This window comes from Triticum urartu, chromosome 1A, assembly GCF_056163025.1.
Source record: "Triticum urartu cultivar PI428250 chromosome 1A, HENAU_Tu73, whole genome shotgun sequence".
In the NCBI taxonomy this organism is placed as follows: domain Eukaryota; kingdom Viridiplantae; phylum Streptophyta; class Magnoliopsida; order Poales; family Poaceae; genus Triticum; species Triticum urartu.
In genome coordinates, this window is record NC_141873.1 from 491008937 (window position 1) to 491021784 (window position 12848).

General features: G+C 44.9%; 1 long non-coding RNA gene across 1 annotated transcript; it reads left to right on the forward strand.

The window, feature by feature from the left end:
- Positions 1–520: 520 nt before the first annotated feature.
- LOC147991884 (uncharacterized) lies at positions 521–5195 on the forward strand. The gene is made up of 3 exons (XR_015614469.1): positions 521–1253; positions 2030–2120; positions 4939–5195. It is a non-coding gene; the product is annotated as an uncharacterized LOC147991884 (long non-coding RNA).
- The last annotated feature ends 7653 nt before the right edge of the window (positions 5196–12848 follow it).

The window sequence follows — 12848 nt, forward strand, 5'->3', positions numbered from 1 at the left end:
CTTGCGTGTTGCATCTTACCATGTCATCATCCGCATTGCATAATCATGTTTTCGAAACTTGCATCCGTCCAGGTCTCCTCGTTCTCTCTGTTGTCCGTTCTGAGCCCAGACACACTTGCACGCGTCCGCGGCACGTCCGAAATATTATTTTATAAGTGGCCGGAAAATGTTCTCGGAATGGGTTGAAAGTTGACATGCAGTGTTGTTTTAGTGTATATAGGCCGCCTGCCAAGTTTCATCGCATTCGGAAACCCTTTGACGCCCCAACGGATAAATATAGCGGCAATAGTAGCCGGTCTTTTCGTCGGACGTTTTCGGTCTCCGAAAACCGTACCGGGCTGCATCTCTCCCCTTTCCTCCCAGCCTGACCCTCCTACACATCCCACAAACCCCACCTAGTTCCCCCTCCATCTGGAGCCGTTCGATTGCGATTGGAGGGTTCAGAAACGGAGCAAAACCCCTAACCCTAGCCACCTTTCTATATATAGACGCCTCCCCTGCCATATTTGGCCTCCTACCTAGCCCCCTCCTCAATTTCTGTGCCGCCCCAATAATCAGCCAGTGCCGGCCACCTCCTCTCCGCCACATGGCGCCGTCCCATAGGCCGCGTCACTGCTAGTTGTTGCGCGGAGCCAATCGGGAGCCTCCACGTGTCCTCCCCGCGCCCCACTTCGCCGCGGCCCACCCGAGCCCGCACGGAGCCCGTCCCGGGCCGAGATGGGCCTGAGCCGCCACTGCCCTCGCGTCCGAGCTCCCCGTGCGGGAGAGATCCCGATCCAGCAGCGCCCGCATCTCAAGCTCGACCCCGCCACCGGCTCGCGCTCGCCGGAGTTCTCCGGCCACCGGAGTCGCCACCGGCGACCCCAGCAGGCATGCCCCGACGCCCCCGTGCCACCTCTCTCCCTCTCTCTCGCTTCCTCTGCTCTCCCTATCTCCCTCACTAACGTCTCTCTCTCCCTCTGCCATGGATGCTTGGAGCTCCGCCCGCTGCCGCATCTAGCTTCCAGATCCGGTGCCTAGGTGGCCGGATCTACGCGCCTCTGGCCCTACCTCGCCCGTTCAGTCGCTGGAGTTCGGGCTCCGCAGCAGCAAGCCATGCCGCCGGCTCCTCTGTTCATGTGGGTGCGAGACGAGGACGAACGCCTCCAGCGATGTTGACCGCGGACCCCGCCCGCGTGGGCCACACCTTCCCCGCGGCCTAGCCAGCGCCCGACCTGCCCACCTCCTCCCACCGAGCCAGGCCAAGGCCCATGGTGAGCAGCTCCCCAGCCCAGGGTGCTTTAGATTCGGCCCGTAGGTGTTCTTTTCCTTTGTGTGATTTTATCAATTGTCCAGGGATTTACAGTTTTGCAGAAAAGTCCCTCTAGATCATGCTTTTCATATCTCACAAACTATGCATCATATGTAAATAAATTATATATGTAACTTGCTTAGAATTTTGTCTAGTTTCATAATTTTCAACTTTCATATATGTTTAAAATGTTTAAAACTTCTTTTTGCATTAATTGCTCCTATGCATGCTAAAATGCTTTAATTCATAACTAAATAACCGTAGCTCCAAATTTAATAAACTTTATATGTAAATGGGGTAGAAAATGCCTAGTTTAACATGGTGCACTCATCTTGCATGTTTAATAACTCTAAAATATGGTTTAGGACAGAAAAGTACCAAATCCATAAATATGCACATGAGGATTTTCCAGAATTTTTTTTGTTGTTTCCGGCCTCATTTAAACTTGACTAGATAGTTAGTTTATGTATGCTTCATCCCTTGCCATGCTAACCAACATTTAATTTTGATGAGTACTTAAATGGGAGTGAACTAAATAATTGTTGTGGTGTTTCGTCAATATGCAACTCATTGCATATTGAGCTCCACTTAATGTGTAGTGTTGTTTGTTGCACTTTGCCATATTGCCATGCCTCTTTAAACCGGACATGCATCATACTTGCTTGTGCATCATGCCATGTTTATGTGATGGTTGTTTACTATGTTGCTTTCTTCTTTCCGAGTTGCCTCTCTCGTTAGCTTCGGTTTCGTTCCGGAGTTGTGAGGATCCGTTCGGCTACATCCGTTTGTCTCCTTCATGGACTCGTTCTTCTTCCTTGCGGGATCTCAGGCAAGATGACCATACCCTCGAAATCACTGCTTACTAGTTGTTCGCTCTATTGCTATGCCGCGCTACCTACCACTTTCTTTATCATGCCTCCCATATTGCCATGTCAAGCCTCTAACCCACCTTTCCTAGCAAACCGTTGTTTGGCTATGTTACCGCTTTTGCTCAGCCCCTCTTATAGCATTGCTAGTTGCAGGTGAAGATGAAGTTTATTCCATGTTGGAACATGGATATGTTGGGATATCACAATATTCTCCTATTTTAATTAATGCATCTATATACTTGGTAAAGGGTGGAAGGCTAGGCCTTATGCCTGGTGTTTCGTTCCACTCTTGCCGCCCTAGTTTCCGTCATACTGGTGTTATGTTCCTTGATTTTGTGTCTGCGACCTCTTGAACACGGCATTGGTTTTCCCCGAAGAGGAAGGGATGATGCAACAAAGTAGCCTAAGTATTTCCCTCAGTTTTTGAGAACCAAGGTATCAATCCAGTAGGAGGCTACGCGCGAGTCCCTCGTACCTGCTCAAAACAAATAAATCCTCGCAACCAAGGCGAATAGGGGTTGTCAATCCCTACACGGCCACTTACGAGAGTGAGATATGATAGATATGATAAGATAATATTTTTGGTATTTTTATGATAAAGATGCAAAGTAAAATAAAATCAAAGTAAAAAGCAAAGGAAATAACTAAGTATTGGAAGATTGATATGATGAAGATAGACCCGGGGGCCATAGGTTTCACTAGTGGCTTCTCTCAAGAGCATAAGTATTTTACGGTGGGTGAACGAATTACTGTTGAGCAATTGACAGAATTGAGTATAGTTATGAGAATATCTAGGTATGATCATGTATATAGGCATCACGTCCGAGACAAGTAGACCGACCCCTGCCTGCATCTACTACTATTACTCCACTCATCGACCGCTATCCAGCATGCATCTAGAGTATTAAGTTCATGAAAACAGAGTAACGCCTTAAGCAAGAGGACATGATGTAGAGGGATAGACTCATGCAATATGATGAAAACGCCATCTTGTTATCCTCGATGGCAACAATACAATACGTGCCTTGCTGCCCCTACTGTCACTGGGAAAGGATACCGCAAGATTGAACCCAAAGCTAAGCACTTCTCCCATTGCAAGAAAGATCAATCTAGTAGGCCAAACCAAACTGATAATTCGAAGAGACTTGCAAAGATAACCAATCATACATAAAAGAATTCAGAGAAGATTCAAATATTGTTCATAGATAGACTTGATCATAAACCCACAATTCATCGGTCTCAACAAACACACCGCAAAAAGAAGATTACGTCGAATAGTTATCCACAAGAGAGGGGGTGAACATTGTATTGAGATCCAAAAAGAGAGAAGAAGCCATCTAGCTAATAACTATGGACCCGAAGGTCTGACATTAATTACTCACACTTCATCAGAGAGGCTATGGTGTTGATGTAGAAGCCCTCCGTGATCGATGAAACCTCCGGCGGAGCTCCGGAACAGGCCCCAAGATGGGATCTCATGGATACAGAAAGTTGCAGCGGTGGAATTAGGTTTTTGGCTCTGTATCTCATCGTTTGGGAGTATGTAGGTATATATAGGAGGAAGGAGTACGTCGGTGGAGCAACAGGGGGCCCATGAGGGTGGAGGGCGCGCCTGGTGGGGGTAGGCGCGCCCCCCTACCTTGTGGCCTCCTCTTTTGTGTCTTGGCGTAGGGTCCAAGTCTCCCGGGTCTTGTTTGTTGAGAAAATCACGTTCCCGAAGGTTTCATTCCGATTGGACTCCGTTTGATATTCCTTTTCTTCGAAACCCTAAAACAGGCAAAAAACAACAATTCTGGGCTCGGCCTCCCGTTAATAGGTTAGTCCCAAAAATAATATAAAAGTGGATAATAAAGCCCAATAATGTCCAAAACAGTAGATAATATAGCATGGAGCAATCAAAAATTATAAATACGTTGGAGACGTATCAGCGTCCCTTACGCGGTTTGGTGTTATGGGAACCCCCTAACAGTTCACTTTGAATAAAACTCCTCCAGCAAGGCCCAACCTTGGTTTTACCATTTGCCTCACCACCACCTACTTTTCCCTTGGGAGTCGCGCTCCCGAGGGTCATCTTTGTTTTAACCCCCCGGGCCAGTGCTTCTTTAAGTGTTGGTCCGAACTAGAGCCCCTTGCAGCGCCACCTCGGGGAAACTTGAGGGCTGGTTTTAGTTGTACGGATTGCTCATACGGTGTTGCCCTGAGAACGAGATATGTGCAGCTCCTATCGGGATGTCGGCACATCGGACGGCTTTGCTGGTCTTGTTTTACCATTGTCAAAATGTCTTGTAACCAGGATTCCGAGTCTGATTGATTCTTCCTGGGAGAAGGAATATCCTTCGTTGGCCGTGAGAGCTTGTGATGGGCTAAGTTGGGACACCCCTGCAGGGTTTGAACTTACGAAAGCCGTGCCTGTGGTTATGGGCAGATGGGAATTTGTTAATATCCGGTTGTAGAGAACTTGACACTTAACTCAACTAAAATGAATCAACCGCATGTGTAGCCGTGATGGTCTCTTTACGGCGGAGTCCGGGAAGTGAACATGGTTCTTGTGTTATGCTTGAACGGAAGTAGTTTCAGGATCACTTCTTGATCACTTCTAGTTCACGACCATTGCGCTGCTTCTCTTCTCTCTCTTATTTGTGTATGTTAGCCACCATATATGCTAGTGCTTGCTGCAGCTCCACCATACTACCCCTTCCTACCCATAAGCTTAAATAGTCTTGGTCTTGCGGGTGTGAGATTGCTGAGTCCTCGTGGCTCACAGATACTTCCAAACAGTTGCAGGTGCCGATGATACCAGTGCAGGTGACGCAACCCAGCTCAAGTGGGAGCTCGAGGAAGATCTTGATCGATGTTTTATGTCTTTTCCGGTTGATCAGTAGTGGAGCCCAGTTGGGACGATCGGGGATCTAGCATTTGGGGTTTTCTTCTTTATTTTGGTTTCCGTAGTCGGACCTTGATTGTACTTTGGATGATGTATGTTTAAGTTGTATTTGTGTGAAGTGGCGATTGTAAGACAACTCTTTATCCCTTTCTATTCAGTACATGGGATTGTGTGAATATTACCCCTCTTGCGACAAACCTACCATGCGGCTATGCCTTTAAGTCGTGCCCCAACACGTGGGAGATATAGCCGCATTGTGGGTGTTACAAGTTGGTAATCAGAGTCTTCCCCGTCTTAGGAGCCCCCCTGCTTGATCGAATCGCTGATGTTGTTGAGTCTAGACCAAAATGTTTTGAGTCTTAGGATTATATATATCGGAGAGTAGGATTCCTTTTTACTCCTCAGTCCCTTCGTCGCTCTGGTGAGGCCTCCTGACGTCGAGTTTTAACTCTTCTTTCCTCAATTTTCACGAATTGTTTTTAGGATCACGCTGGTATCTTGGAATCGTTCCGATGGTTTTGTGACTAGAGTATTGTTCTTGGTGCCTCCTGACATTTAGGGGTTGTGGCAGTGTCCCGGGGAGTTGAGCTCCGAGGTGTTGTCGTCCCAATTTTATCGTTGCAGTTTTGGAATACCTGAGTTCGCCGACATCGAAAATCTCTTTTATGCAGTTGTTGGTGAGGTAACCTCGACACCACCCAGTACTGGGGCAGGAGTTCGGGAGTATTGCCATAACTCGTATAACGGATGCTTTTTGAAGGTTGAGGTAAATAATTTCTGAAGGTTTCTTGGTTATGTGTTGAAGGATGGATACAGCTGGATGAGGAATTGTTAGTTTTGGGTGAGATATTATGCTTCCCCTGTATCCCAAACACATGATTGCATAAACAGAAAGTTTCGGGAGTTTACAAGTGGGAATTCAAGTATATCGTAGGATATCTTTCCAACAGACACATGATACGATATGGGGTCTATCATATGTTTGTTTCCGGCTTGTTTTGCAAGCCAATCCTTTGTTTTGTTTTCGTTTATGGTATTCGAGTTGCTTCAAAGTCAAATGTGGATTCCATACCTTTCCTAAGCGGTGTTCTCATACTTCTATGTGAATACCAATCCTACTTGATCATCGAGGCTGGCATGTTAATTATTTTCCAACCAACGTGCTTCTCCTCAAGTGGATCCGGTCATTTCAACATCCGCAGGATCAACTCTAAGTTCTCTCAATGGTGTTCGTTCCATCGGCCCAAGTTGCCTTTGTTTTCCCGCCCTCCCACCCTTTTTCTTCAAGGACTCAGATTTCTTAATCAAGCATTCTTTTATTGATGGGAAGTCTCTCCATTCTTTTCCGCCAATGTTCTTATCCGGTGATTCTCAGGAAGATACTAACAGAGCTTCAAGTTCATCATTCTTCTTCTTTTCTTCTCCGGTGGATTCAATTCAAGCTTTCGGTGTTGATCATATTCTTTTCCTTATTTCAAATGTTTTCTCATGCCGGTGCACACCCCTAATCATTCACCTCTCGCTATTCATTTGTTCCGGAGTGCTGAAGATATCTCGGAAGATTCAAGTTTTCATTCTCAATTCGTTCAAGTTCTTTTGAGGATGTTATCTCATTCAAGCCATTTAATTCAACCAGCGCAATCTCTCTTAAGTTGTTCAATAGTGTATCTTTTGAGTGGGCCCTAACCCACAGGTCTGTTCCCAGGATCTTACCTAACTCCTCTATTTTCCTGGAGTTACTCTCAAATTATTTTCCAAGTTTGACATAAGAATGAATTATCATCAGTCATATGTCTTCCTCCAAGATCTTTCAAATTCTTTTTATCGTTGGCACAACTTCTTCATTATTCATTCTCCCGGAGTATCTCAATAATTCATGGTGGTGTTTCTCATCGTCATTCTCGGATTTTGAATACCGAAGAAGAGTTTTTTTCCTCCAAATCTTACCCGTTCTCTCAAGACTCGTGGTTCTAGATTTATACCATCCTCTCATAATTGTTTTCGATTGTGACAATTCTTTTCACCCATCCAGAGCAATTCAGGGGTCTTCTCAGTTTGATTCCCCGGAGCCCATCATCTCAGAAGTAATCATTCCAGCTTTCAACTCACATTTCTCCAAATCTTACCGGTGCAACATTCAAGTATTCTCTAACCAGCTCATGATCTATTCGGTCTCATGTATTTATATTCTCTCAAGGATCTTCGATCTTTTTATAATTTTTCCGGGTGTTTATTTACTTTATTTTATGTTTTCTTCATTCTTTTTCAATACTTATGGTGGTTCGTTCAAGAGTTCTATTCCTTGGTTATCATATCAATTCATTCGTTCTTTCAAATTCCTAACGGTGGTTCGTTGAAGTCTTTTCTCAAGTTTGCGCTATATCTCTCCTTTATCATTTCCAATGAGAATGAGTAGTAGGCCAAATCCGTTGCTTTCCATCAATTTAATTGATGAAGGATAAGCATAATGTAATTCTTGTTCTTGTTTCATCCAAGTGATCTAGTTTCTTCTTTCTGGAGTTTGTTCGTGATATCAATTTCTCGGTGCTAAATTGTTCATCTTTCTTGCCCGGAGTTCCAAGATCTCTCAACTATATCACCACAAAGATTCATCTAAATCATTGCAAGGCTTCACCTTGTTCTTTCAACTTCTCTTCTTTCCATCATTCTTTTATTACCGGAGTTCTTCATGGAGGCTACATGGTGTTTCGTCAAGGATTCTTTTCATTCTTCAATTGTTCTTCAAGTTTTCTCTCGGAGTTAAGATCCGCCAAGTTATACTCTAAAATAAACATGTTGCTCAACACATGTTTTGTCTCGAGGAGTTTAAGCATTCTTCAATTTGCAACCGAAGTGCAATTCTTCCTACGTTATCTTTTGAGGTGGTGTTATGTCATTCTTGACAAATTTTCCTTTGTCTTTCATGATTCACAAGTTTTCTAGAGTGACATATCTAAATCCATCATTTTCCCTTCGCTCAAGACATCTTTTCAATCCATCAATCTCTTCATTGGAGTTATATTGGGTTATATTTCACCTAAAACTTTCCCTAAGGATTGTTGCTATTTATGGTGCTCATAAATGACCCAAGTTCTTCATTTATCCTCCCGATGAAATAAGTTTCTCGTCTCCTAGTTCATATCAATCCAATCTATTGTTTTTCGTTAGTGGCAGAATTTCACCTCAAGATTTCAAGATGTTATCCATAAGCCAACAACAAGCTTACTCTTTTCGTTGTTGGTTTCCAACAACTCCGTTATAACCTTCTTGGAAGGGTGCTTTCCAAACTCATTTGTGGTAGAAGTTGTCATTTTCTTCTCAATTCTTTCCTTTCCAACAATCCAACTTCTATTCTTTCGTTCCAGAGGCATTGTGATGTCGCTCTCTTCACCCATCATCCCATTTTTTTATCAAAGATCATGTTCTTTCCTTTTTCTTATCCATTCAACTAGAGTGTCGTGTCCTTCATTCAAGTTCTTCCATCTTATCAAGTTTTGCCTCCCTTCTCAACCAGAGTTCTATCTGGAATCTTTCTTACCCCTTGTGCCATGCTTTCAATAGTTCCAGAGGTAGTGTGTTGTTGATTTCATCAAGTATCCTCTCATCTTGTCTAGTTCACATTCAATTTCTTTCATTTACAGTCGGAGTGCTGTCCAAATTATATCATTCTTTTTCCTCCTCTATCTTGTGTTAACCGGAGTGTTGTGGCTATCATTCCTCGTCTAACCGGAGTCTCATCCAAGTGCCTTCATTTTGCCAAGTTCATATTATTGCCTTCCATTTCCAACCGGAGTGTTGTCGTAATTGATCCTTATCGTTCCTTGTACATCTCGTTTCATCCGGAGTGCTTGCATGTACTTCCTGTCCATTGCAACCCTTTCTTATGTATTTTAACCTACAAGGTTCTAGTAATGTTCCTTGTTCCTCTTTTCTAACGGAGTGTTTTCAACTTTGTTCATCTTCGTTGTATTATTTCTTTCAATTTGTTCAACCTCGCAAGTTTCTTTGGTTTCACTCATTTGTCAAAAAAGCAAATTAGTTTTACCTCTTATCTTCCTCTTCCGTTTCTCTCTGGTGCCATCCTAGATCTCGGGACGAGATCCTCTCATAGTGGTGGAGTGTTGGAACGCCCCGAGACCGATGCGCCAGGTGTCTTCTAGTTATTCGCTGTTGTTGCCTTGTCTTCCGCTTGCGTGTTGCATCTTGCCATGTCATCATCTGCATTGCATCATCATGTTTTCGAAACTTGCATCCGTCCCGGTCTCCTCGTTCTCTCTGTTGTTTGTTCTGAGCCCAGACACACTTGCATGTGCCCGCGGCACGTCCGAAATATTATTTTATAAGTGCCCGGAAAATGTTCTCGGAATGGGTTGAAAGTTGACATATGGTGTTGTTTTAGTGTATATAGGCCACTTGCCAAGTTTCATCGCATTCGGAGACCGTTTGACGCCCCAACGGATAAATATAGCGGCAATAGTAGCCGGTCTTTTCGTCGGACGTTTTTGGTCTCCGGAAACCGTGCCAGGCTGCATCTCTCTCCTCTCAGCCTAACCCTCCTACACAGCCCACAAACCCCACCTAGTTCCCCCCCTCCGTCCGGAACGTTCGATTGCGATCGGAGGTCCAGAAACGGAGCAAAACCCCTAACCCTAGCCGCCTTTCTATATATGGACGCCTCCCCTGCCATTTTGGCCTCCTACCTACCCCCTCCTCAATTTCCGCGCCACCCCAATCATCAGCCAGCGCCGGCCACCTCCTCTCCGCCACTTGGCACCCTCCCATAGGCCGCGCCGCCGCCAGTTGTCGCGCGCAGCCAATCGGGAGCCTACTTCGCTGCGGCCCTACTTCGCCGCGGCCCGCGCGGAGCCCGTCCCGGGCCGAGATGGGCCCGAGCCGCCACTGCCCTCGCATCCGAGCTCCCCGTGCGGGAGAGATCCCGATCCAGCAGCACCTGCATCTCCCGTTCGACCCCGCCACTGCCTCGCGCTCGCCGGAGTTCTCTGGCCACCGGAGCCGCCACCGGCGACCCCAGCAGGCATGCCCTGACGCCCCCGTGCCACCTCTCTCCCTCTCTCTCTCTCGCTTCCTCTGCTCTCCCTATCTCCCTCACTAACCTCTCTCTCCCTCTGCCATGGATGCTTGGAGCTCCGCCCACTGCCGCATCTAGCTTCCAGATCCGGTGCCTAGGTGGCCGGATCTGCGCGCCTTTGGCCCTGCCTCGTCCGTTCCGTCGCTGGAGTTCGGGCTCCGCAGCAGCAAGCCACGCTGCCGGCCCCTCTGTTCGTGCGGGTGCGAGACGAGGACGAGCGCCTCCAGCGCCATTGACCGCGGACCCCGCCCGCGTGGGCCACGCCTTCCCCGCGGCCAAGCCAGCGCCCGGCCTGCAAACCTCCTCCCACCGAGCCGGGCCAAGGCCCATGGTGAGCAGCTCCCCAGCCCATGGTGCTTTAGATTCGGCCCGTAGGTGTTTTTTTCCTTTGTGCGATTTTATCAATTATCCAGGGATTTGCAGTTTTGCAGAATAGTCCCTCCAGATGATGCTTTTCATATCTCACAAACTATGCATCATATGTAAATAAATTATATATGTAACTTGCTTAGAATTTTGTCTAGTTTCATAATGTGCAACTGTCATCTATGTTTAAAATGTGTAAAACTGCTTTTTCATTAATTTGCTCCTATGCATGCTAAAATGCTTTAATTCATAACTAAATAACCATAGCTCCAAATTTAATAAACTTTATATGTAAATGGGGTAGAAAAATGGCTAGTTTCACATGCTGCACTCATCTTGCATGTTTAATAACTCTAAAATATGGTTTAGGGCAGAACAGTACCAAATCCATAAATATGCACATGAGGATTTTCCGGAATTGTTGTTTGTTGTTTCTGGCCTCATTTAAACTTGTCTAGATAGTTAGATTATGTATGCTTCATCTCTTGCCATGCTAACCAACATTTAATTTTGATGAGTACTTAAACGGGAGTGAACTAAATAATTGTTGTTGTGTTTCGTCAATATGCAACAGATAACCCACAAGTATAGGGGATCATAACAATTTTTGATAAGTAAGAGTGTCGAACCTAACGAGGAGCTAAAGGTAGAACAAATATTCACTTAAGTTCTATCGACCACCGATACAACTCTACGCACGCTTGACATTCGCTTTACCTAGAACAAGTATGAAATTAGAAGTATTTTGTAGGTGTTATTGGATAGGTTTGCAAGGTAATAAAGAGCAAGTAAATAAAAAGTAGGGGCTGTTTAGATAAAGACACAACTAAATTAGTTTTAATAGAGAGCTTGTTGTTATGAGAAAGTTATTTGTCCCTAGACAATCGATAACTAGACCGGTAATCATTATTGCAATTTTATATGAGGGAGAGGCATAAGCTAACATACTTTCTCTACTTAGATCATATGCACTTATGATTGGAACTCTAGCAAGCATCTGCAACTACTAAAGATCATTAAGGTAAAACCCAACCATAGCATTAAAGCATCAAGTCCTCTTTATCCCATACGCAACAACCCCCTTACTCGGGTTCGTGTTTCAGTCACTCACGCAACCCACTATAGGCGAATCATGAACGTATTGCAACACCCTATAGTGGGGATCCCTCATGCTTGCGCGACATGGAGAGCACCATAGGACAACACCAATAATAAAACATGCAACTCAAATCAATCTTGATCATCAAATAGCACATAGAACAAAACGGATCTACTCAAACATCATAGGATAGCCATACATCGTTGGGAAATAATATATAGCGTTGAGCACCATGTTTAAGTAGAGATTACCACGGGTAAGAGAGAGGTTACACCACTGCATAGAGGGGGGAAGAGTTGGTGATGATGGTGGTGAAGTTGTTGGTGAAGATTGCGGTGATGATGATGGCCCCCGGTGGCACTCCGGCGCCATCGGAAGCGAGGGGGAGAGAGCCCCCTCCTACTTCTTCTTCCTTGACCTCCTCCCTAGATGGGAGAAGGATTTCCCCTCTGGTCCATGGCCTCCATGGCACGGGATGGGCGAGAGCCCCTCCGAGATTGGATCTGTCTCTTTGTCTCTCTCTGTTTCTGCGTTCTGCTCTGCTGCCCTTTCACCGTTTCGTATATATATATATATATATATATATATATATATATATATATATATATATATATATATATGGAGATCCGTAACTCCGATTTGATCGAAACCTTCACCGTGTTTTTTTTCTTCCAAAAAATAGCTTTCTTCGGCCGAAGAAGGGCATCAACTGCCTTACGGGTGGCCCATGAGGGTCAGGGGCGCGCCCCCTACGTCGTGGCCACCTCGGGCACTGTCTTGCGTTGATTTTCTTCCAGAATTTTCCAAATATTCCAAAAATAAGCTCCATCCATTTTTATCCCATTTGGATTCCATTTGATATGGATATTCTGCGAAACCAAAAACATGCAACAAACAGGAACTGGCACTGGGCACTGGATCAATATGTTAGTCCCAAAAATAATATAATAAGTTGCCAAAAGTATATAAAGGTTGAAGAATATTGGCATGGAACAATAAAAAATTATAGATACGACAGAGACGTATCAACATCCCCAAGCTTAATTCCTGCTTGTCCTCGAGTAGGTAAATGATAAAAAGATAATTTTTGATGTGGAATGCTACCTAGCATAATCTTGAGCACATATCTAATCATGGCATGAATATTAAGACACGAGTGATTCAAAGCAATAGTCTATCATTTTACATAAAAACAATAATACTTCAAGCCCACTAATAAAGCAATCATGTCTTTTCAAAATAACATGGCC